The sequence below is a fragment of the Arachis ipaensis genome, chromosome B05 (assembly GCF_000816755.2).
Source record: "Arachis ipaensis cultivar K30076 chromosome B05, Araip1.1, whole genome shotgun sequence".
Taxonomy (NCBI): domain Eukaryota; kingdom Viridiplantae; phylum Streptophyta; class Magnoliopsida; order Fabales; family Fabaceae; genus Arachis; species Arachis ipaensis.
Window position 1 is genome coordinate 71,908,900 of NC_029789.2, and position 23,770 is coordinate 71,932,669.

Genomic DNA, 23,770 nt, shown 5'->3' on the forward strand with positions numbered 1-23,770 from the left:
AAAGAGAATTAAGGAATTCTGGATTCAAAACTGCCTTCCTGAGGCTTTTAGGAAAAACTGTCTTTTTATCAATATTTTATTATTTTAATATTAAAATAATAATATTTTATTCAACTTTCAAAAATTGCATTTTGACCCCTGAACTTTTTGGAAATCGCATTTTGACCCCTTAACTTTTAATATTTGCACTTTGGCCCCTTAACTTTTCTTTAATTAACTTTCAACCCCAAACTTTTTAATAATTATAATTTGACCCCAAAATCATCAAAACCAACGTTTTTCTTGTCCTTCAAAGACCAAAAATATTTTTCCAAAAGTTCATCAGATTTCAGCTTGATTTTCAACTAGTTTTTCAATCTTTTCGGTAACCGATTTTTACCTGATTTTGACCAAACCAAAGAGCAACGTTTCAGCCATCAAATACACATCAAAAACACATCAAATATCATGAATTTCATGGCTGGAAAGCCACGTTTTCCAGCAGCAACAACAACAACTTCAGAACCATCAAAAACTTGATTTTCAAGCATTAAACAACAAGATCTCATGATCAAACCATCACACAAACACTCAAAATCAAGCTTCAAGAAACAAGAGCTGATTTAACACTTCAAGAACCAAACCAATCATTGATTAATTTACCAAACCTTACCTCCTTTGCAGCTGCCAAGAATTGAACCAAGAACAAGCTTCCAAAAGCACTTTTACTCCTATTTTAACATCAAAAACAACTTTAGAACCATATGAACCATGAAGGCTGAAGCTTCATGATGGTGAAAAGTAGGTTTTCCTCACCTCAAGGCAGCTAGAAATCACGTTTTCTTAGAGTCTGTGGTGATTGAACAAGAGATCTTAAGAGAAAACATGAAGAAAACATCATCAGCTTGAATTCCCACCATGGATGAAACTTCAAGGAGGAGGAGCAGCCATCATGCCTTGATTTACTCCATGAAAATTGATATAGAAATGAAGAGGAGGAAGAGGTGATCATTTTGGTCGGATTAGATTTTTGATAGGGGTTTTAGTTTGAAAAAGAACGGAGAAAGAAGCTTAGGTGTTCATGGAAGTTTTCATGGAAGTTCTTCCATTTCTCTCTCAAGAATTTCGAATTCTAACTTGTTTAGAAAGTAAAAATGATAGTAATGATGATACATGGGAGAACATGGGATTTGGATAAGCATTATCCTAAATTTTGGTGTAAAAATATCTCAAGAAAGGATAATTACGGAAGCTAGATGTATTAGAACACAAGTATTTCTTACTTTCTCCTTAAGAAAGCTTTGCTTGGAGAGCAAGAAAGGAAACATGTGGTGGCTAACTCTGGGAGAGCCACATGTCACTGGGTGCTGACTCATCAGAGTTTAATAATAAAATATCATTCCGAAGATAATTACGAAAATTAGATACATCAGATTATACTACTTAAGGATAAGCATGAGCTTTACTAGTATAAATAATACTAGTAACATGATAATCATGAGAATAAAAGATATATGATGAAGGATTAGCATTGCTAAGTTCATCTAAGAATGCCAGTATTATCCATTACCGGTAGATTTCTAGCTCAGTTATTATATTACCAAACATAGATCAACATTAACCACATTAGAAAAAATAATAATATAATATTCCAAATAAAATAATAATATATGAATATTATATTAATATAATTTTTCTCTCGAAATTCGAGACTGGCTCGTCACATAGAGACAAACTACGGAAATCAGAATTTTGAAATTCGGACCCGAAGTGGTTCAAAAACGCAACTTTTTGCGACGTGCCTGCTTAGATTAGGAGAGGTGTCTGGTGCAGTCAAGCTGCTGACTCAGCAGCTTGATGACATAGCACCTGTGTAGTGGAGGTGCTTATATGCTCTAAAATTCCTAAAAATTCTATAAAAATTCCGGTTGATCCCGAAAATGCGCCATTTCTTCGAGGCTAAAGGCTAGGCCGTTACAGTATGGATCTAAGGGAGGTTGTGGTGGTTGGTTAGAGTTGGCTTGTGAATGGAATTGGTTGTTTTGTGAATGGAATTGATTGGAGTGGTATATGCTTGGCGGATAATTAGGTGAGTTTTGTGGACCATGAAGAGAATTTTGTGGTTGATGAATTGAATTGTATGGATTTTAGAAGGCATTTTGTATTGAGGCAAACTTAAGTGGTGAAGAATTTTGATATGAAAAATTTGGAGGTGAGGTTGGACAATTTTGCTTAAATGCATTAAGGGATGATGGCTCTTGATGGATGGGATAGGAAACAGTCAATTCTCTTTGGTTTTGGCCTTCTCAATCACAATTTAGATAGTTGTTCCATTCATAGGAGTATGAATTATTTTGAGAGCTTGGAAAGTATCCCATTTGGTTTGATTGCTCAAACCCATCATTCCTTGATCTTGATTTCCCCAACCACAATTAGTATGGTAACTTGAATCATTTTGTGGTGGTGGGAAATACCCCATGTAACTTGCTTGATCATTATGTGACCTTGGGGCATATCCCATTTGGGTTTATTGATCATGATTCATCATTTCTTATTGATATTCCCATCCACCATGAGGATAATGACATGAATTATTTTGTGGTGGTGGCCAATATCCCATATGATATGATTGATTGAAATGTGAGGTAAACTCCATTTTTTCTTGAAAAATGCTTTGTCTCAAACAATAATCACCAAAAGAAATTGGAATCCCCATTGTCACAGATGAGGAATTCTTAGTGAGGCAATAAAACAAACACCTTACTAGCAACAAGAAAAGAGAAAAAAATAAAGTAAATAACAAAAACGAAAAAAAAATGTCTAATCTAGATAATCAACTAACCGGTAGTTTGTTAATCACAATTAAACCCCGACAACGGCGCCAAAAACTTGATACGGAAAAATTAATTCTCCGTAATAACTGCCGGTAAGTACACCAGGTCGTATCAAGTAATAAAACTCACAAGAGTGAGGTCGATCCCACGAGGATTAGTGGATTAAGCAAGCAATAGTTGATTAATTATTCTAGTTAGATTGTCATAATTGTGATGATAAGCAACAAGAAAAGTAAATGACATGAAACTAAAGGAAAGCAATAAAGTGCAAGAAAAGTAAATGACAAGAAATTAAAGTGCTAAAAATTAAAGTGCAAGAATGTAAAGTGCAAGGAATGGAAAGTACAAGAAAGTAAAGTACAAGAAAGTAAATGAATAGAAAGTAAAACCAAGTGAAGCATTTCTACAAACCCTTCGAAGGCACAAATGTGAAAAAGTAAAGAAAGCCATAAATGTGCATAAGTAAATAACAAGAATTAAAGACAAAAAGTAAATAACAAGAATTAAGAATGAAATTAACATCGGGATCAAGAGATATTGCATTTTTAGGATCAATAGTTTTTATCTCCTCTTTAATCATGCAACACATTGACCTCTTGGCAATCATGATTGATTGAATCCCAATTCCTTGGTAATTCAATCTCTTAAATCTTGATCAATAGCCAATTTCTTGGTCTAATTGCTCATGAGAAGAGATGAAAAATGGTCGCTAATTATACCACACACTTTTCTAGACCCAAATAATGGATAGATTAAATGTTACAATATCTCATCCATACCCAAATCTACTCAAGTGTGAGAAGGATTTTCAAGCATCATTCTATGATTCCTTTCCCAAGGTTCACATAGAATTCATGTACATTCAATCTCTTTCTTAAGATAATTGAATGCTTAACTGAAGAACGAAAATCCTTCAAGCAAATCAAAGAGAGATGAAGAGAAGAAGAAGAAGAATAAAAACAAATTAATCCATCAAATAGCAATAGAGCTCTCTTTCCCAATGTTGGAAATTAGAAACTCATAGCAAAATATTTACAAAAGTGTGTATGAAAGAAATGGAAGAAGAGAAGAGAATGAGAGTGAAAGGGGAGTGGAGTCACCTCCACCCCTCCATGGTGTGTGTGAATTGATGACTCTAAGGTCCTATTTATAAGCTACCTAAATTACAAATTCAAATGAAATTACAATCAAATGCAAATTTCTTAATTACTTCTAGATGATTCTTGTGGCCTTGATTGATTATTAATTATGGCTTGACTTGGGCTTGTGAACTTTTAATTCTCTTCCTAGAAGCTTGAAACATTGAAGAATAAATGAAGGAATTAGAGTATTAGAAGTGGCCCAATGTGGAATGTCATTGAAGTGGCATTTTTGGCTTTTGAAGGTTTGGAAAACCTTGCACGCTGAAGTATTGATCTTTTTGGAAAGGTCTGGATCTCAGCTTTCCAATACCACTGGAAGCATGTCATTTGGACACTTCTAGCCCAAGTTATGATCTTTTGAAGGTGAAGAGGTCAGTCTGGCAGGCTTGCTGAAATTTTGGCCCAACGTGCCACGCCCAGATTTTAGCGTGCCACGCCGAGTACATAATGCTAAAAGAACTGCAATTTGCACCCTCAAATCTAGTGTTCAATATAGAGTGTTATATATGGTTGAAAAGCTCTGGAAGTCTACTTTCCAATGGCACTAAGATTACTTCATTTGGAGCTTTGTAGCTTGAGTTATTTTTGTTTGAGTGTGAAGAGGTCAGGGTTGCAAATCCTCTTTGTTTCTCTTTCAGTTTGTCTCTAACTCTTTTGCCACCTTGAGAGTGTGCTTCCTCTATTAGTGATTTTATTGCTTCTTTTTCTATTATTTCCTATAAAATTCAACACAAACTAATTTCAAGGCAATGTACCATAATATTTATTATTTAGTTCATTAAATTGCATCGAAACAATGAATATGTGCTCTTTTTATGGTCCTTTTGCATAGGTAAAAAGGGTAAATAATGCAAGTCATCAGTTACCAGAAAGGCCCTGCATACGACTGCATCAGTGGCTCCTTCCAGGTTCATCCTGGCCTCGAAGGCCGTTAGGTGTTCATGTGGATCCTTGGTGTCGTCATACTTCATGTCAGTGGGTTTGTCAAAACCTTTTGGGATTTCAGGATATTCTCAGCGAATGAGGTAGCTGCCATTATCACGTACTGGCTTCATGCTCACTTGGCCTCCCGACGGTGCCTTCAGTTGTCCTCATCGTGTCTGGTCTATGGATCTCCATAAATGATGTGATCGCGTCGTTGGTGATGTCGTTGTTCAGGTGACCTATTATTCCTGGTTTCGTGATGCGAACGGGTCTTGGAGGTTGCTTGGCTTGCGTATTCGGGATGGTATCACTCCTTGGAAGTAACTCAGCCCTCGAGGTTTCACACTCTTGGATGATCTGGATTTCTTTTGCTCCTAAGCCTTTGGGTGCTCCAGCTTCAATCGGGGGCCGGTTGTCCTCCTTTGGTTGTTGCCAGACCGGGATCGGTTGGCGGTGCACGGTTCTTGTTATCCTCTCATGGGTGGGAGAAATGTTATCCCTGAGTTCGGGTGTTGGGCTTTGTGGGTCTGAGTCATGGTGATGGCTTGAGGATTGCTTCTCAAGATTCTCCATCATACCGCCATGATTTGGCAGTCCCCATATATGACGCCAATGTACTAGAAGTCTCTGGTACTGGTTGTGAGATGGATCGGGGACTTGTGAGTCGAGATGGTCACCAGATTATCTGGCTGGAGCAATAGGGGGTTAGTACCTATAAGGACACTCCGTCGCTTAAGTCAGAATGAATCTGAGAGGTATAAGGTATATAGAATGAATGACGTACCTGAGGGGGTCTTTGGCTCCCCTTTATATAGCTGGTGGTAGTTATCTCATCTTATCTTATCTAGCTAAGATAAAGGAGGTATTTGAATTCGAACATTGGTTGGAGATTGTAGGGCCGGTTTGGGTTATCATCATCTTATCTTATTTGGCTAATATAAGGGAGGAATTTGAATTCAAATGTTGGGTCAGGATATTGAAAGTTATTGTTCCATCTTTAGACTGTGAGGATGACCCAATCTTAAAATTGCCAGATTCAGTGATCGTTTCGAAGAAGGACATGGAGATTAGATCACAACTTGAAAATTGCTTAATACAAACACATTTACAGACAAATTTAGTCTTTATTAAAGACGAATTTTTGGTTACCAACGAAATTACAGACAGATTTTGTCCCTCTGTAAAAGCTTTGTTGGAAATTATTTACCGACAGATTTTTTCCCGTTTGAAAAATACCGATGGATTTTTACCAATTCTCCCCTCTATTTCCCTGAAACGGCGAACTTTTCGACGGATTTTCCATTGTAATTACAGACGAATTTTCCATCTGTAATTAGAAATGGATTTTTTGTTGGTAATTAGAGATAGATTTTTCGACGGATTTTCTGTCTGTAATTGGAACCTTGGAAAACCATCCCAATCTCAAAATACAGACAGAAAATTCGTCTATAAATCCGTCAGTAAGGTAAAATAGAATTTTTTTTTTTAGATTTTTCCATTGCAAAATAAATTTGTTTTACAATATTAAAAACATGAAATCAAATGAAATAAAAACATGAAAGATTTTTTATATAACCAAATATGCCATCATAGGGGATCAAAATCTTATTATATAAATAACAATAGTATTAGAGACACAGTCATATGATGCTGATCTAAATATCCAGCAGACATCATAAAATAGGTTATACAATGTTTACATATCCACTGACATAACAAAAAAATGCAAATTGGAGTGGGGCCATGAATGGTTTCTGGTGACTGAGATAAAATAGGGTGAGTGGGGCCGCTTCCTCTTCCAACAGTCCCTCCTCTACCATGGAACATTGTCAGCTTAACACCGAAATCCTTCACAACCTTTATGAGCTCTTCTTGAGCCTTGTACAGTGCCCAAGCCGCAAAAAGACGACCGGCATCTTTTCCTGAGTCTGAGTATCCTATCATAACTTCTTTCTTCCTATTGATTTGGTTTCTGTACCAATCAATAGAGAAAAGCTGCACCACTGCAGCAGGAGTAAACTCAAGATCAGCAAGCTTTTCAAACAATGGCATGACCCTTAGCGGTTGCTTCACGTGGCATTCCCGTTGTAAGAGCTCAACAGCAAGCATATCAAAGGGTGCTGTTGCCATTGATATTATGTAGGCACCAAAGTTCTCTGAGGGAAGTTCTGCAATGACATGGAAGGTTTCTAGAACATCGGTGATCTCTTCTATTTTGGGAAGATCAGGGCCGAACAGAGGGCGCTTTCCACTAAGCTCTGACAGGAGCCATTCCTACCTACGTTCCTCAGACTACTCTCGATATGATCCAATCTCCAAGTGCTTGGTAATGGAATCCAAGACATTAGTGTGCCGGTCTGACTCTTGACGAATGTCGAGTCTAACCATTGAGAGTCCAAATGTGAAAACTTGTTGCAAGAAATCAAGAAGGCTACCATTTGCTATTGGTCAGTCACCAAATGCGCAAAGTGATCTATAGCAGAGTTCAAGGGGCTCCAGGAACTGCAAGAAAAGAATTGGAGTCAAATAGTGTTTTAACATATATTGCCATGTGACAAACGAATTTTCGCTAGTAAAGAAATTCACAAATAAATCCTCATTGAAAGTATAGTTTCTAAACCAACAGAAGATCCTTTCGTACAAAAGTTTTGGTTGTCACAAGTAACAAAACCCAATAAAATTTATAACCAAAGTATTTAAACCTCGGGTCGTCTCTCAAGGAATTGCAGGGAAGTATGAGTTATTATTGGTTATGGAAAAGGTATATTTATGGGGTTTTGAAAGGTTGAATAGGGAAATTAAATAGCAGGAAAGTAAATTAATATCTAGAAAAACTCTTGGCAAGATATAAGAACTGGAAATTCCATCCTTGTTATCCTTATCAGGTGTGATGAGAATTGTTTATTGCTCCCACTTAGTTAACCCTTACTAAATAAAGGAAAGTCAAGTGGACTAATTAACTTGATTCCTCAAGTCCTAGTCAACTCCTGTGGAAAGACTAGCTTTAGAGGGATCCAAATCAATCAATAATTTCCAATTTTCAATCAACAGCTGAGTTTGACAACTCAAGTGTCACCAATTACTCAACCAAATCAAAAAAGGGAGAAAATTCTATATTATTTATATCATAAATGGAAGAAAGCAATCATAAATCTGAAATACCTCAATTTATATTAAATAGAGAATCAAATTAAACATTGGAATCCATGAACGAATTTGGGAAAATAAACAAACTAAAGTAATAGAATAATTAAAAGTAGAAGAGAAACTAAAGTAAAAGAACATTGAACTTGGAATGAAGTAAATGAACAAATCCTAATCCTAAAACCTAAGAGAGAGGAGATAGCCTCTCCCTTTCTAAAACTACATCTAAAACCTAAATTTGTGAATTATGAATAGTTATTTTTTTTGAATGAATGGATTCCCCCTACTTTATAGCCTCTAATCTGTGTTTTCTAGGCCGAAAACTAGGTCAGAAACAGCCCAGAAATTGCCGCCAGCGATTTCTGATACGTCCAGCACGCGGCAAAGTCACGCATACGCGTCGTCCACGCATACGCGTGGACTGAATTTTCTCCAGGTCACACGTGCACGTCACCTGTCTTTGAGGCAGCTATGGAAAATTATATATCGTTGCGAAGCCCCAGATGTTAGCTTTCTAACGCAACTAGAACCGCCTCATTTGGACCTTTGTAGCTCAAGTTATGACCAGTTGTGTACGAAGAGGTAAGGCTGGACAGCTTAGCAATTTCTTTAACTTCTTGTATTCCTTCCACTTTTGCATGCTTCCTTTCCATCTTCTAAGTCATTCCTGCCCTATAAACTCTGAAATCACTTAACACACATATCAAGGCATCGAATGGTAATAAAGGATAATTAAAATTGACAGTTTAAGGGCCTAGGAAACATGTTTTCAACCATAGAACAAAACTAGGAAAGAAAATGTAAAACCATGCAATTAGTATGAATAAGTTTATGAAAGATTGATAAAATCCACTCAATTGAGCACAAGATAAAGCATAAAATAGTGGTTTATCAATCTCCCCACAATTAAACATTAGCATGTCCTCATGCTAAGCTCAAGAGAAGCTATAAGAGAGTGAAGAGGAATGGTAGAATGTATGAAATGCAACCTATGAATGTAACTAAATGCAAAATATTTCTACCTACTTGGTCAAAGTAAATAAATCTTCCAACTCAAGTATAACTCATATGCATTGCCATCACCATTTTCTTTGGGGCATTTTGTCCCCTTTTATTATTTGCTCTTTTTCTTTTCTTTTCTCCTTTATTTATTTATTTAATATATATATATATATTTTTTTTCTTTTGTTTTTTTTTTCTCAATGCATATGATTAAATTATTGAATGCATGAACATGTCCTAAACATTTCTTTCACATTTTCGTAAAGATATATAACACCCAATTCTTAAACCAAACGTTTCCAAATCCAACTTCCCCACACTTAATTCATGAGCACTCTCACTAGTCTAAGCTAACCAAGGATTCAAATTAAGGACATTATTGTTTCTCGCTTAGAGTTAGTGATGAGATAAAGTAAAGAACAAAGGGGTATAATAGGCTCAAAATTGGTTTGCAAGGGATAATGAAAGGGTAAGGCCATATGGGTATGTAAGCTCAGTGAAACAAAGGCCTCAATCATATAAGTGCATGCATACATCAAACAATGGAAATATAGAATCAAGCAAGACAAAGATCATAATTTTAGAGAGAACAGCATACACCAAAAAATAAAATATTGGTTGATAAGATGCAACCAATCAAGTAGGCTCAAAATCTCACTGGTTTTGTGTGTTCGAGCTCAAATAAAGTCTGGGTGGGTTAATGCCAAATAATGAGGGTCTCAATTACATGGTAGCTACAACATGCAAGTGAGAAAATAATAGAAGCACATGGCATACCAGTGGTGCAAAAGTTACAACAATGGGGGAGAGAGAGTGGGTAATGCAAGATAGTGTAAGTTCATGTCAATGCAAGATAATATAAGTATCATGAAGGAGTAGCATTGACTTATGAAGAATAATACCCAGTCAGAGTAAAACAAGTCATGAAGCACCAGAATAATTCAAGAAAAGATGCAACAGTTGAAGAAGAAAATTTAACACCAATGGAAAAATAATAAATTTAGAAAAGAAAATAAAAATATGCACAAAATTAAAATGCAATGAATGAAAGTATACAAATAAATTAAATAAAATAGAATGGAAGTGAAGAGGGATGAGAGGTTAAAAAGATGAAGAAGAAGAAAGTAAGAAAGGAAGAAGAAAGAATAAGAAGGTAAGAAAGAATAAAGAGGAAAGAAGGAAGAATGATAATAGAAAGATAATTAGGATTGGGGAAGAAAAGATAGGAATTCTGGCGCAGGTCTAGTTAAACTGTGCGTCGCATGTGACGCGGATGCGTGGAGCATGCGTTCGCGTGGCTGGCGTTATTTTCAAGTGACGCGTGCGTGTTGGTGACGCGCATGCGTGACCTGATTTGTGCTATTGGCGCGAGTGCAGCCTTGCGCACGCACAACTCTCTATTTTATACGCACATTGCCAAAATTTAGGGTGACGCGTACGCGTGGGTGACGCGCACGCGTGAATGGCTTAATTTTGAAAAATGACGTGTACGCGTGGGTGACACGTACGTGTGATAGTGTTTGTGCTTCCAGCACCATTCCAGCCCCACTCCACTATAACTCTCTGCCATATACCTCTTTACGTCGATTTTTCAGAGTCGCGCGTGCGCGTGGGTGACGCGCACGCGTGGGAGGCTGACTTTTCAAATGACGCGGATGCGTCAGGGACACGTTCACGTGGGCGTGTTTGTGCCTAAGGCACGCCTCCAGCCACGCTCCCGCGTGACTCTCTGCTTCTTTTCTTCCTTGTTTCGAATGCACATATGACGCGGACGCGTCAGCGACGCTTGCGCGTCGCGTGCATTTTTTTTATGTGTATGCAGAATGCAAAATGCAGAATGCAGGTGAATATGCAGAAATTGTGAATGAACACTTGTAAAAATAAAATAAAATAAGATTAAGAATAAGAAGGAACGATTATACCATGGTGGGTTGTCTCCCACCTAGCACTTTTAGTTATAGTCCTTAAGTTGGACATTCGGTGAGCTCTTTGTCATGGTGGCTTGTGCTTGAACTCATCTTGAAACTTCCACTAATGCTTGGACTTCCAATAAGCTATATCAATACCAAGTAAATTCCTCAAGCTTTGATGGAGTTCTTCACAAGCTTTGAGCTCCCAAAGTTGATCTTCTTGTATGCCGGGATCCCAAATCTTAATTCTACACCCGTCTTCAAGTTGATCATCATGGTTCCATCCGGGTGGCAAGCACTTTGAATTCTCTACGGAGTACCAAACTCTTCTTTTAGATTTAACCAAATTATCACCAGTTGAGCTCTTACATCTATCTCTTGAAGTATCAACCTTGATGAGCCTTGATTTGCAACTCCAACCACTAAACATCCTTTTCTTACACTTAGTGCCACAAAGTCTCCTAAGTTAGCCATCCATTTCAAGAATACTGATGAGTGGATAATTTATACACTTTTTGGCATTATTTTTAGGTAGTTTTTAGTATAATTTAGTTAGTTTTTACTATTTTTTTATTAGTTTTCAAGCAAAATTCACATTTCTAGACTTTACTATGAGTTTGTATGTTTCTCTGTTATTTTAGGTATTTTCTGGCTGAAATTGAAGGACTTGAGCAAAAATCTGATTCAGAGGCTGAAAAAGGACTACAGATGCTGTTGGATTCTGACATCCCTACACTCGAAGTGGATTTTCTGGAGCTACAGAAACTTAATTGGCACGCTCTCAATTGCTTTGGAAAGTAGACATCCAGGGATTTCCAGCAATATATAATAGTCCATACTTTGCCTGAGTTTTGATGACGCAAACTGGCGTTCAAACACCAACTTCCTGCCTATTCTGAAGTTAAACGCCAGAAACAGGTTTCAAACCAGAGTTAAACGCCACAAACAGGTTGCAACCTGGCATTTAACTCCAAGAGAAGTCTCTACACGTGTAAAGCTCAATTCTCAGCCCAAGCACACACCAAGTGGGCCCGGAAGTGGATTTCTGCATCATTTACTTATCTCTGTAAATCCTAGTAACTAGTTTAGTATAAATAGGACTCTTTACTATTGTATTCGGGGTCTTGGTCATTCTGGTTCCCTCTCTGGGGCCGAAGCCAATGAACACCATTATCACTTATGTATTTTCAACGGTGGAGTTTCTACACCCCATAGATTAAGGTGTGGAGTTCTGCTGTTCCTCATGAATTAATGCAAAGTACTATTGTTTTTCTATTCAATTCAAGCTTCTTCTTATTCTAAGATATTCATTCGCACCCAATAACATGATGAATGTGATGATTATGTGACGCTCATCACCATTCTCGCTTATGAACGCGTGTTTGACAAACACTTCTGTTCTACATGAAAACAAGCTTGAATGCATATCTCTTAGCCACCTGGTTCACGATAAGAGTCTTCGTGGTATAGGCTAGAATTATTGGCGGCCATTCCTGAGATCCGAAAAGTCTAAACCTTGTCTGTGGTATTCCGAGTAGGATCTGGGAAAGGATGACTGTGACGAGCTTCAAACTCGCGAGTGTTGGGCGTAGTGACAGACGTAAAAGGATCAATGATCCTATTTCAACATGAGTGAGAACCGACAGATGATTAGCCGTACGGTGACAGCGCATTTGGACCATTTTTACTAAGTGGACGGATGGTAGCCATTGACAACGGTGATCCTCAACATACAGCTTGCCATGGAAAGGAGTATAAATGATTGAATGAAGGCAGTAGGAAAGCAGAGATTCAGAAGCAACAAGCATCTCCATACGCTTATCTGAAATTCTCACCAATGAATTACATAAGTATTTCTATCTTATTTTATATTTTAATTATCAAAATCCCATAACCATTTGAATCTGCTTGACTGAGATTTACACGATGACCATAGCTTGCTTCAAGCCGACAATCTCCGTGGGATCGACCCTTACTCATGTAAGGTTTATTACTTGCACGACCCAGTGCACTTGCTGGTTAGTTGTGCGGAGTTATGAAAAGGAGTTGAGATTACAATCGTGCATACCAAGTTTTTGGCGTCGTTGAGATCACAATTTCGTGCACCAAATACCATATTCAAGTGGAAAGGTAAAGATAAAGGCTAAGGATTTTACCCACTTGAAGTTTGTATAGGGTGGTAATGGCCTTGAGAGAGGTGTTTCCAGTGGTATTTCAAGCTCCATTCCCTTGTATTCTTCTGTGAATTCTTCTACTTCCTTATAGACCTCTTCAACTGCAACCATGTCTTGATCAAATTCGTCGATTTCTTCCTCATCCCTCAAGTCATAAGTTGGAGGTTGAGAAAAATCTACCTCTACATCATCTTCATATTCACTTGGGGCAGATTCTTCAGTCTCAAAGAATTATATTACGGATGCAAGTTCATCACTAGGAGAGCTTAGTTCACGATCATCAATACCAAGGAAACTTGCTTCTTGATCTGTTCCGTCCAATTCTTCATAAGGTTCATGCCTTGGGGGTTGTGCACTATCCTCCTTAGCATCAATTTCAAATTTCTGGGTGGAATTCTCCACAACTCTTGATTCCCATGGAGGTTCAGCGTCTCCTAAGTCTTTGACCAATTCTTCTTCCTTGATAATTTCAGCTTCCTCTACTTGTTTCAGTATAAAGACATGCTCTGTACTACTAACCAGAGCTTCTAGTATATCCTTCATGCTACGTTCTTCATTAGATTCTCCACATGAAGCCATGGAAGTTCCTTGAGTGCTCGAATGTTGGGAAGCTAATTGATTTATCGCTTGCTCCAGTTGATGAAGGGTTGCATGAAATTGATCTACTTTTTTCTTGAGGCGTGCCTGTGATTCTTGGGTTGATGGATATGGACATGGTGCATATGGAAGTGGTAGTTCTTGGGAGTAATTAGATTGGAATTGGGGTGGATAAATGTTAGGGTCATATAGAGGTGAATGGTTGTAAGTGGCTTGTGAGTATGGTGGTTCGAAGCTATGTTGAGGAGGTGGTTCATTGGCATATGATAGGGCTTGTTGATAACTACAAGGGGGTCCACCATATCTATCATCTTGGTATGCACCTCGGAATAGCTCTTGACCATAGTAATTTGGCGAAGGTGGTTTGTCACGAAGGGGTCCACCATAACTATTGTCTTGGCATGCATTGTAGAATGGTCGTTGTCCATGGTATCTTGGAAGGTGTTGTTACCGAAAGGGTTAATCGGATCCTCGTGGCTTCTTCCATCTGTGATTGTTTTGACCTTGATGCATGTTCCTATTATAGCTTGCATTCCTTTCAACCACAATAGAACCAAACTCAAAGCGGCGGGGGTGAGAAATCATAGTAACTAATAAAAATTAAAAACAAAAATAAAAAAATAAATAAATAAAAGAAAATATTTACAATAACCAATAATAAGGCACACGTTTGCAATTCCCCGGCAACGGCACCATTTTTGACGAATGGATTTTTGCTAGTAAAGAAATTCACAAATAAATCCTCATTGAAAGTATAGTTTCTAAACCAACAGAAGATCCTTTCGTACAAAAGTTTTGGTTGTCACAAGTAACAAAACCCAATAAAATTTATAACCGAAGTATTTAAACCTCGGGTCGTCTCTCAAGGAATTACAGGGAAGTATGATTTATTATTGGTTATGGAAAATGTATATTTTTGGGGTTTTGAAAGGTAGAACGGGGAAATTACATAGCAGGAAAGTAAATTAATATCTAGAAAAACTCTTGGCAAGATATAAGAACTGGAAATCCCATCCTAGTTATCCTTATCAGGTGTGATGAGAATTTTTTATTGCTCGCACTTAGTTAACCCTTACTAAATAAAGGAAAGTCAAGTGGACAAATTAACTTGATTCCTCAATTAACAGCTGAGTTTGACAAAACAAGTGTCACCAATTACTCAACCAAAGCCAAAAGAATGAAATATCTAAATTATTTATATCATAAATGGAAGAAAGCAATCATAAATCTGAAATACCTCAATTTATATTAAATAGAGAATCAAACTAAACATAGGAATCCATGAACCAATTTGGCAAAATAAACAAACTAAATTAATAGAAAAATTAAAAGTAGAAGAGAAACTAAAGTAAAGGAACATTGAACCTGGAATGAAGTAAACGAAGAAATCCTAATCCTAAAACCTAAGAGAGAGGAGAGAGCCTCTCTCTCTCTAAAACTACATTTAAAACCTAAATTTGTGAATTATGAATAGTTGTTTTTTTGAATGAATGGATTCCCCCACTTTATAGCCTCTAATCTGTGTTTTCTGGGCCAAAAATTGGGTTAGAAACTGCCCAGAAATACGTCCAGCACGCGGCAAAGTCACTCGTACGCGTCGTCCACGCATACGCGTGGACTGAATTTTCTCCAAGTCACGCGTGCACGTGATCCACGCGTGCGCGTTGCCTATCTTCGAGGAAGCTATAGAAAATTATATATCGTTGCGAAGCCCCGGATGTTAGCTTTCCAACGCAACTGGAACCGCCTCATTTGAACCTCTGTAGCTCAAGTTATGACCAATTAAGTACGAAGAGGTAAGGCTGGACAGCTTAGCAATTTCTTCAACTTCTTGTATTCCTTCCACTTTTGTATGCTTTCTTTCCATCCTCTAAGCCATTCCTGCCCTATAAACTCTGAAATTTCTTAACACACATATCAAGGCATCGAATGGAAATAAAGGATAATTAAAATTGACAGTTTAAAGGCCTAGGAAGCATGTTTTCAACCATAGAACAAAACTAGAAACGAAAATGTAAAACCATGCAATTAGTGTGAATAAGTATATGAAAGATTGATAAAATCCACTCAATTGAGCACAAGGTAAACCATAAAATAGTGGTTTATCACCATGCATTTTGTATTGTCCTTTGTGAATCATGGATTTACTAATCTGAATGAAATATAAAACATAAGAAATCAATTTTAAGGAGCAACATAAATATTTACTGCTCCAAAACCACCGTGGATAAACCTAAAAGAGTATGATATAGGTAATTATAAGTGTCCATAAAAATTAGAAAGTACCACAGTAAAGAAGGAACTCAGTATATGACTACAAACCATAAGGTGATTGCAGTTTATAGGGCTGTTCTGAGGACAATACCTGTCCAACATTTGTGAAGGTTGTCTCTTCAGGGATATCAAAGGTTCCATTGGCTAATAACTGGCGAGCACGTTTGCATGTATTGTATAGTTTGTCCCTCACATCACCACAAATAACACGATATGGCTCATTTGGAGGAATCTGCTTCCAAAACTATGAAGGAATGAAGAAATTATTAAAATGAATGACAAATAATGAAGTTTGTGTGAGAATTTGTACCTCATCTAAAGAAGGGGAGAGTTCCTTTATTATGAGGTAGACCATTCTCCTCAGCCCAAGATCTCGAGACTGGAAAAGCTTTGTCACAGCAAAGAAAACTTCTGTGGCTTCGACCTACACAATTGAAGCAAGAATAAATTACAAAAAAAAAAAATAATGACTCTAACATAATTATGCAGGCTCAATCTATAAACAAGAAAGGATGTGCATAAATGGAAGCTTAGGAAAAACTCGACCAGAAAAAAAGATAGATTACCTAGCTGGGATAGATAAATAAATAAAAAGCTGTGAACATCTTCTAGCATCTAGTTGCGGGTCATTAGAAACCCTGGCCTCTTGAAGAACAACCCCTTTTTCAATTCCTAAGAAGGGAGAATACTCATCTGTCAAACAAACCGGAGAAAAAATGAAATTAATACAACACAATCATTATAGTACACTCAAATTCATCTCAGTATACAAGCGTGACTCCGGAGCAAGATGTGAAAACTAGCTATGAAGAATTTCAATGAATCAACCAAGCAGTATAACAAATTCTAAACAATCAATTGCAAAGAAGTTTCAGCTATGTAGGTACCTCTGCTAAGTACCATTTAACTTCACAAATGAAAAAAAAATACGAAAGAAGGAGAAGAAAATGAGTTAATATTTATTTATCGTCACCTTAAGGTAGAATGCAGCTGTTGTAAATATACAACAAACTACTAATCCAGTTCCAGAGATCTAAAAGAAAACAAGAAACTAGAATGTTAAACAAGAAAACAGTTTTGATAAGGAAACCAACAAAGTTTGAATGTGAGTTGTTCTCTACTTTGAATTAACCAGTAATAGGGGCTTCCTGCCAGCTTTATCTATTAGAGTTGCACCAAGGCTAGTGATCACAATCTCCAAAAAACAAAATCAATTGATGAGTTAGTTTATTGAGGGTAAAAAATTTATTTTCCAAGAATTGTGAATAAGTTAAAAGTAGGAACCTGAATGCAAGCATATATTACTGTTCCAGCAAACGAGAAAATCCTATGACATAATGAAATTTAAACATTATTCATGAACAAAAATCTAAACCATAAAATAAAAGTGGAACTGAACGAGTTTTAGATGCAACAATAATGTATGAACATTTGAATTCAACAAAAAAATATATATCAATAGCAATTCCAGAATCTAAAATAGATAAAGACGTATATGTAGGTTTCAAATCTGGTGACACGATGACTCAGTTGTGAACGGCGAGGATGGATGGCGAGAGACGGAGAAAGACAGAAGTTGAGAGGCGGCAGAGGGAGCTCATGCGATGCAAACGGCGATAGAGAGAGCTCGTGCTTTATCTTGCTAATTAGAATGACTATTCACAAATAAAGAAAAATAATCTTATTTGATGAAGTGTGTGCATACCTGTATGCTGCTGACCACCCTCATTACACATTAAATGGTGTAAAATCATAATCAACAGTAACATTAATCATCCACTGTAATAAACCATACAAATACTGTAAGCAAGGAAGGAGCTATCATGAAAAGATTTAGTTTTTTGTTCTTTTCTAAGCATCTAGTTTATTATTCTTAAAAAAGTGAAAAAATTTGGCACCTATAAGAACTTTTTATTTTAAAAGTAAAACTTGTGTGTGAAAAGGGTAGCCATAGTACAGGGAAATAGCGAAGAATAAAAAGATAAACATTGTCTCGGTTTATTAACACGAGAGTTAATCTTTATAATTTTTCAATAGAGCTGCCTCAAGAAGATCAAAAAAGTATGATCTTAATTTAAACTATAATTTAAAAGGTTGTAAATGGCATAAATAATAAAAATATAAAGTTCATAAGAAAAAAAAAGTTATGAATTAAGCCCTTGCTCTAATTTGTTAATCTTTTGTTAAATGAATAATTAAAACACAACCTAATAATACCTTGGAATAATTATAATTACTATCTCTACAACCTGGGATATATTTGTTGGGGTATTAGCTTTTTCATTTTAGTTAATTGATTAGTCTTAAGTTTGAACTTTTGTGCACAAAAAAGTGCATGATTGGCGTCATCAAATAAATTTTCCATGAGTATAATCAATTGGGCCAACGGTACTAAATAAATGAGATTTTTGAACAAAACTAAAATTACAACCAAAATCCATATTTTAAATGAGAGAAGGGAAAAAAACTAATATAGAAATACAGAAAACTAAAATCTTTTCATTAAAAAAGTTACTAACAAAAACAGGAAATTTCTTCTGATTTAAAGAAAAGTTGAAAGTGTAGATGAATAAAAATATAAATAGATGAACAACCTGCTTAGTGTTTCCTCTAAAGAATCTGTTCTTTTCCCCCGATCTTTAGAACATTTTTTGGGATTTTAAAAGAAGTGGCTTTATATTATAAAATATAATATTTACTATTAACGAAAGATTTAACTAATCAAATTCACTCTTCACATTCATACATACAGAATTAGTGCCCTCAATTAACATGTACTTTCCATATAGAAAAAGTTGTATTTAGTCAGAAGAGTAGTTTTACTTTTATGCAAAAACAAGAGCAAATGGTGGTTGTGTAACAATGTACGGTTGTTAAAAAGGTTACATAATCAATTAAGAAAAAGTCACATGACCATTTTATTTTGGTCATTCATGTAAAGTCTTAAAATAGCATGAGTTTATTTCTCCCTTTCTTGTATAAGATTGATGACTTGTCCCAAATAAAAAGAAAAATCAATATGCATACCTGAGAGATTAACTTGTCCAAATTAAAAGGCTCACTAGTGTTCTGACATCATGATCAATTCAAGTACCTTATGGAACCCAGAATACCTCATTTTGATTAAAATTCTGACATCATTACATATCATCTCATTAATAATCACCTTAAATTGCAAAATAACAGATTCTATTTTCTATTCTATATAGATCAAACTACTCAATTATAACATAATAAGAATGATATCCAAGCTCATTCAACTTGAATATCAAATTAATAATCACTCTTGCATTAAATAAGTAATTTTGGGTAATTTACTAATTTCAGTCTGAAATACCAGAGTTTCAGGGAAAGCTTCACCAATTCAGATATATGTCCATAAACAAACTTCATAGAACCAGGAAGAAGGAACAAACAATAAATTTTAGTAATAATTATCACTTTTACAAAGTATAAGTAAACTACTATCAAATAGTTCACCATTCATGGGACACTGGTGTGACGAAATTGTGATTACACTTTGATTATGTAAAATTCATTGCTCTTTCTTTCTCTGGCAATGGCGTCAAAAACTTGATGCCAATACCATGGTTCACAACTTCGCACAACTAACCAGCAAGTGCACTGGGTTGTCCAAGTAATACCTTACGTGAGTAAGGGTCGAATCCCACGGAGATTGTTGGTATGAAGCAAGCTATGGTCACCTTGTAAATCTCAGTCAGGCGGATATAAAATAGTAATGGGGTTTTCGAAAATAGTACTAAAATAAGGATAGAAATACTTATGTAATTCATTGGTGAGAATTTCAGATAAGCGCATAGAGATGCTTTCGTTCCTCTGAACATTTGCTTTCTTGCTGTCTTCATCCAATCAGTCTTACTCCTTTCCATGGCTGGCTTTATGTAAGGATGTCACCGGTGCCAATGGCTACTTTCGATCTCTCTCGGGAAAATGATCCAAATGCTCTGTCACAGCACGGCTAATCTTCTGGAGGCATCACCTTTGTCGTTGGTTGCATCCTATTCCTCCCTGTGAAAATGGTCCGATGCGCTATCACTGCATGGCTAATCATCTGGAGGTTCTCGATCATACTGGAATAGGATTTACTATCCTTTTGCGTCTGTCACTACGCCCAGCACTCACGAGTTTGAAGGTCGTCACAGTCATTCAATCCCGGAATCCTACTCGGAATACCACGGATAAGGTTTAGACTTTCCGGATTCTCATGAATGCCGCCATCAATCTAGCTTATACCACGAAGATCCCAATATCTTGGACTCGGTCCCCTGTATTAATAATCTAAGAGATACTCGTTCAATCGAAGGTAGAACGGAAGTGGTTGTCAGACACGCGTTCATAGGGAATGATGATGATTGTCACGTTCATCACATTCAGGTTGAAGTGCAAATAAATATCTTAGAAGTAGAATAATTTGAATTGAATAGAAAATAGTAGTACTTTGCATTAATCTTTGAGGAACAGCAAAGCTCCACACCTTAATCTATGGAGTGTAGAAACTCTACCGTTAAAATTACATAAGTGAAAGGTCCAGGCATGGCCGAATGGCCAGCCCCCATGATCTAAGAACCAGGCGTCCAAAGATGGTTCAAAAGATTCTAAGATTCAAAGATGTCTAATACAATAGTAAAAGGTCCTATTTATAATAAACTAGCTACTAGGGTTTACAGAAGTAAGTAATTGATGCATAAATCCACTTCCGGGGCCCACTTGGTGTGTGCTTGGGCTGAGCTTGAGTGTTGCACGTGTAGAGGTCCTTCTTGGAGTTGAACGTCAGCTTTTGTGCCAGTTTGGGCGTTGAACTCCACTTTGCAGCTTGTTTTTGGCGCTGGATGCCAGAATTGGGCAGAGAGCTGGCGTTGAACGCCAGTTTGCGTCATCTAAACTTGGGCAAAGTATGGACGATTATACATTGCTGGAAATCCCTGGATGTCTACTTTCCAACACAATTGGAAGCGTGCCATTTTGAGTTCTGTAGCTCCAGAAAATCCACTTTGAGTGCAGGGAGGTCAGAATCCAACAGCATCAGCAGTCCTTCTTCAACCTCTGAATCTGATTTTTGCTCAAGTCCCTCAATTTCAGCCAGAAAATACCTAAAATTACAGAAAAACACACAAACTCATAGTAAAGTCCAGAAATGTGAATTTAACATAAAAACTAATGAAAACATCCCAAAAAGTAACTAGATCCTACTAAAAACATACTAAAAACAATGCCAAAAAGCGTATAAATTATCCGCTCATCAGACACACACAGTCACAAAATCACAAACACACATCAAATAATCAAATAAGCAAAATAAAAATTCAGCAATGTTCAACGATTCAGATTAATAATCTAAACATTTCTCAGCTATTCAGAATCAAAACCAAATCTAATCGTATTTTAACAACCTAAAAATCCACTAATCAGAAAACAAATCTAACTAAACTAATTACTAAAATCAAACTAAATAAATATTAATTGAACTCAACAGAATTAAAAGAATTTTGAAACCAAAACTTGGAAGCAGAGAAAATCATGGGCAGAGGGGATGAAGGATGCCCAGGTCTCTACGGTTCAAACAGGGGAAAAAAGAGAGGTGGAACAGCGACTGACGGTGGAACCCATTTTGGTCGCCACGGAGCTAGGACTTGCATGAAGGTAGCCGCGGCATTGACTGGAGGAGATGATGGCTGTAGCGCTAAGAAGATATGCGAGCCAGAACTGAGGGGGATAAAATGAGAGAGAGAGGCACGGCGGTGGTGGAGCTTGAGCTTGCTTTGTTCTGTGAACGAGAAAGAATGAGAGAGATAGGGGCAATGTTCTACTAGTTCAGTGTTTAAAACAGAGGAGAAGAAGGAGAAGGTAGCTGCGGCGGTTAGGGTGGCCGGCGGTGGCGCTTTGGGTGAGGAAAGGAGAAAAAGAAGCTCGTCGACAGAGAGGGGAATGCTAGGTTTAGCTCATTTGATTTGGTGCTATGAATGAATAGAGCTCGGGCACAAATGATCATAAACGCATAATATCAATATTTCCGACGAAAAATTTTAAATTACAGACAGATTTTTTGTCTGTAATTATTTAATAAAATGCAACGTTGATGCCAGGGCATCTTGACTAGTTTCACTAGCCATATTTTGTATGTTTTAGGGTAGTTTCATGCATTTTCTTAGGCAATAAGCAAGTATTTGGTTGAATATGCATTCGTACCTTGATTCAAGCAAACATTGTGAATTTTTAACAATTTCATGAGAATAATGCAAGGATTGAATAATAGAATGAATGATGCATCATCTCATGACTAATAGCAAGACTTTAAAGCACTTTGTTTGTTTGATATCATGTAAGAAGAAGCAGAGAAGAGCCACGTTAGTGTCCATATTAGTGCCACTAACGTGGCCATTAACGTGGAGAAAAGAAAAGCTTGCAACGTTAGTGGTGAAGTTAGCACTACTAACGTGGAAGAAAGAAGAAGTTGCAACGTTTGTGGTGAAGTTAACACCACTAACGTTAGAAATGCCATCATAAGCCCACGTTAGTGCCACTAATGTGGGCACTAACATGGAATAAAGAGGAGTTGCAACATTAGTGGTAAAGTTAACCCCACTAACGTTAGGAATGGCCAGAGTAGCCCACGTTAGTGCCACTAACGTGGGCACTAACGTAGAAGAGGAGGAAGTTTGCAATGTTAATGGTGAAGTTAACACTACTAACGTCTTCGAGCCAAGGTATACCCACGTTAATGGCCATGTTAACGCCACTAACGTGGGCCATTAACGTGGAGAAAAAGATAGCTTTGACGTTAATGGTGAAGTTAACACCATTAACGTGATCAAAGGTTAAGAAAGGCTACGTTAGTGGCCACGTTAGTGCCACTAACGGTGGGGTTAACGTGACTCAAAGGAGTTGGGGATGTTAATGACAATGTTAGTGTCACTAACGTCTTCGAACCAGAACTTTACACTTGATGTTAACCACACTAACGCCTTGACTAACGTGACTGATACCTGATTCAAACTCCTCCTGCAAGCTGAGCAAAGCCCACTGAGATTGTAACTGCTCCAATTGAGCTCAAAGGCCCACATCCAGAGACTTGCAGACTTAACTGAAGATCAAAGAAGTAGTTTATATAGGAGTAGTTTTGAACTAGAAAAGGGGATTGGGATCTGGGGATCCAGGATTGTAAACACTCTGTAGTCTACTTTCTCTATAATTCAGTTTTACTTTCAATGCAATTTACAATTCCAATTTCCATTCCAAGAGCTATGGACAACTAAACCCCTCTTCATTGGGTTAGGGAGCTCTGTTGTAATTCAATGATTCAATCATAGGTTTTATTCTTCTTCTTCTTTCCTTTCCCTTGATTTGCTTGAAAGCTTTCGCTCTTCATCCAATTGAGCAATTGTCTCTGAGGAGAAATTTCTCATACTTGGATTTCCTCTGAACCTTGGAAGAGGAATGAGGAAATCATGCTAGAAATGCTTTCTCATGTTGGACTAGGTTGGGGGTTGAATGGATATAGTAACATATAATCCTACCAATAATTTGATCTAGAAAAACATGTGGTATAATCAGTGATCACACTTCATCTCTTTCCATGAGCAATTAGATCAAGAAATTGGGCAATTGTTCAAGCTTAGAGAGATTGAATTGCCAAGGAATTGGGATTCAATCACCTAAGATTGCCAAGAGATCAATGAGTTGCATGGATTGAGGAAGAGATAAGAATGAACTTGATCCGGAGAATGCAACATCTCCTAAGCCCAATGAGCTTCCCCACTTTTGATCTTCCG

At 37.1% G+C, this 23,770-nt stretch overlaps 1 pseudogene; it reads right to left on the reverse strand.

Moving 5' to 3' along the window:
* LOC107640706 lies at positions 6,473–16,883 on the reverse strand (annotated as a pseudogene).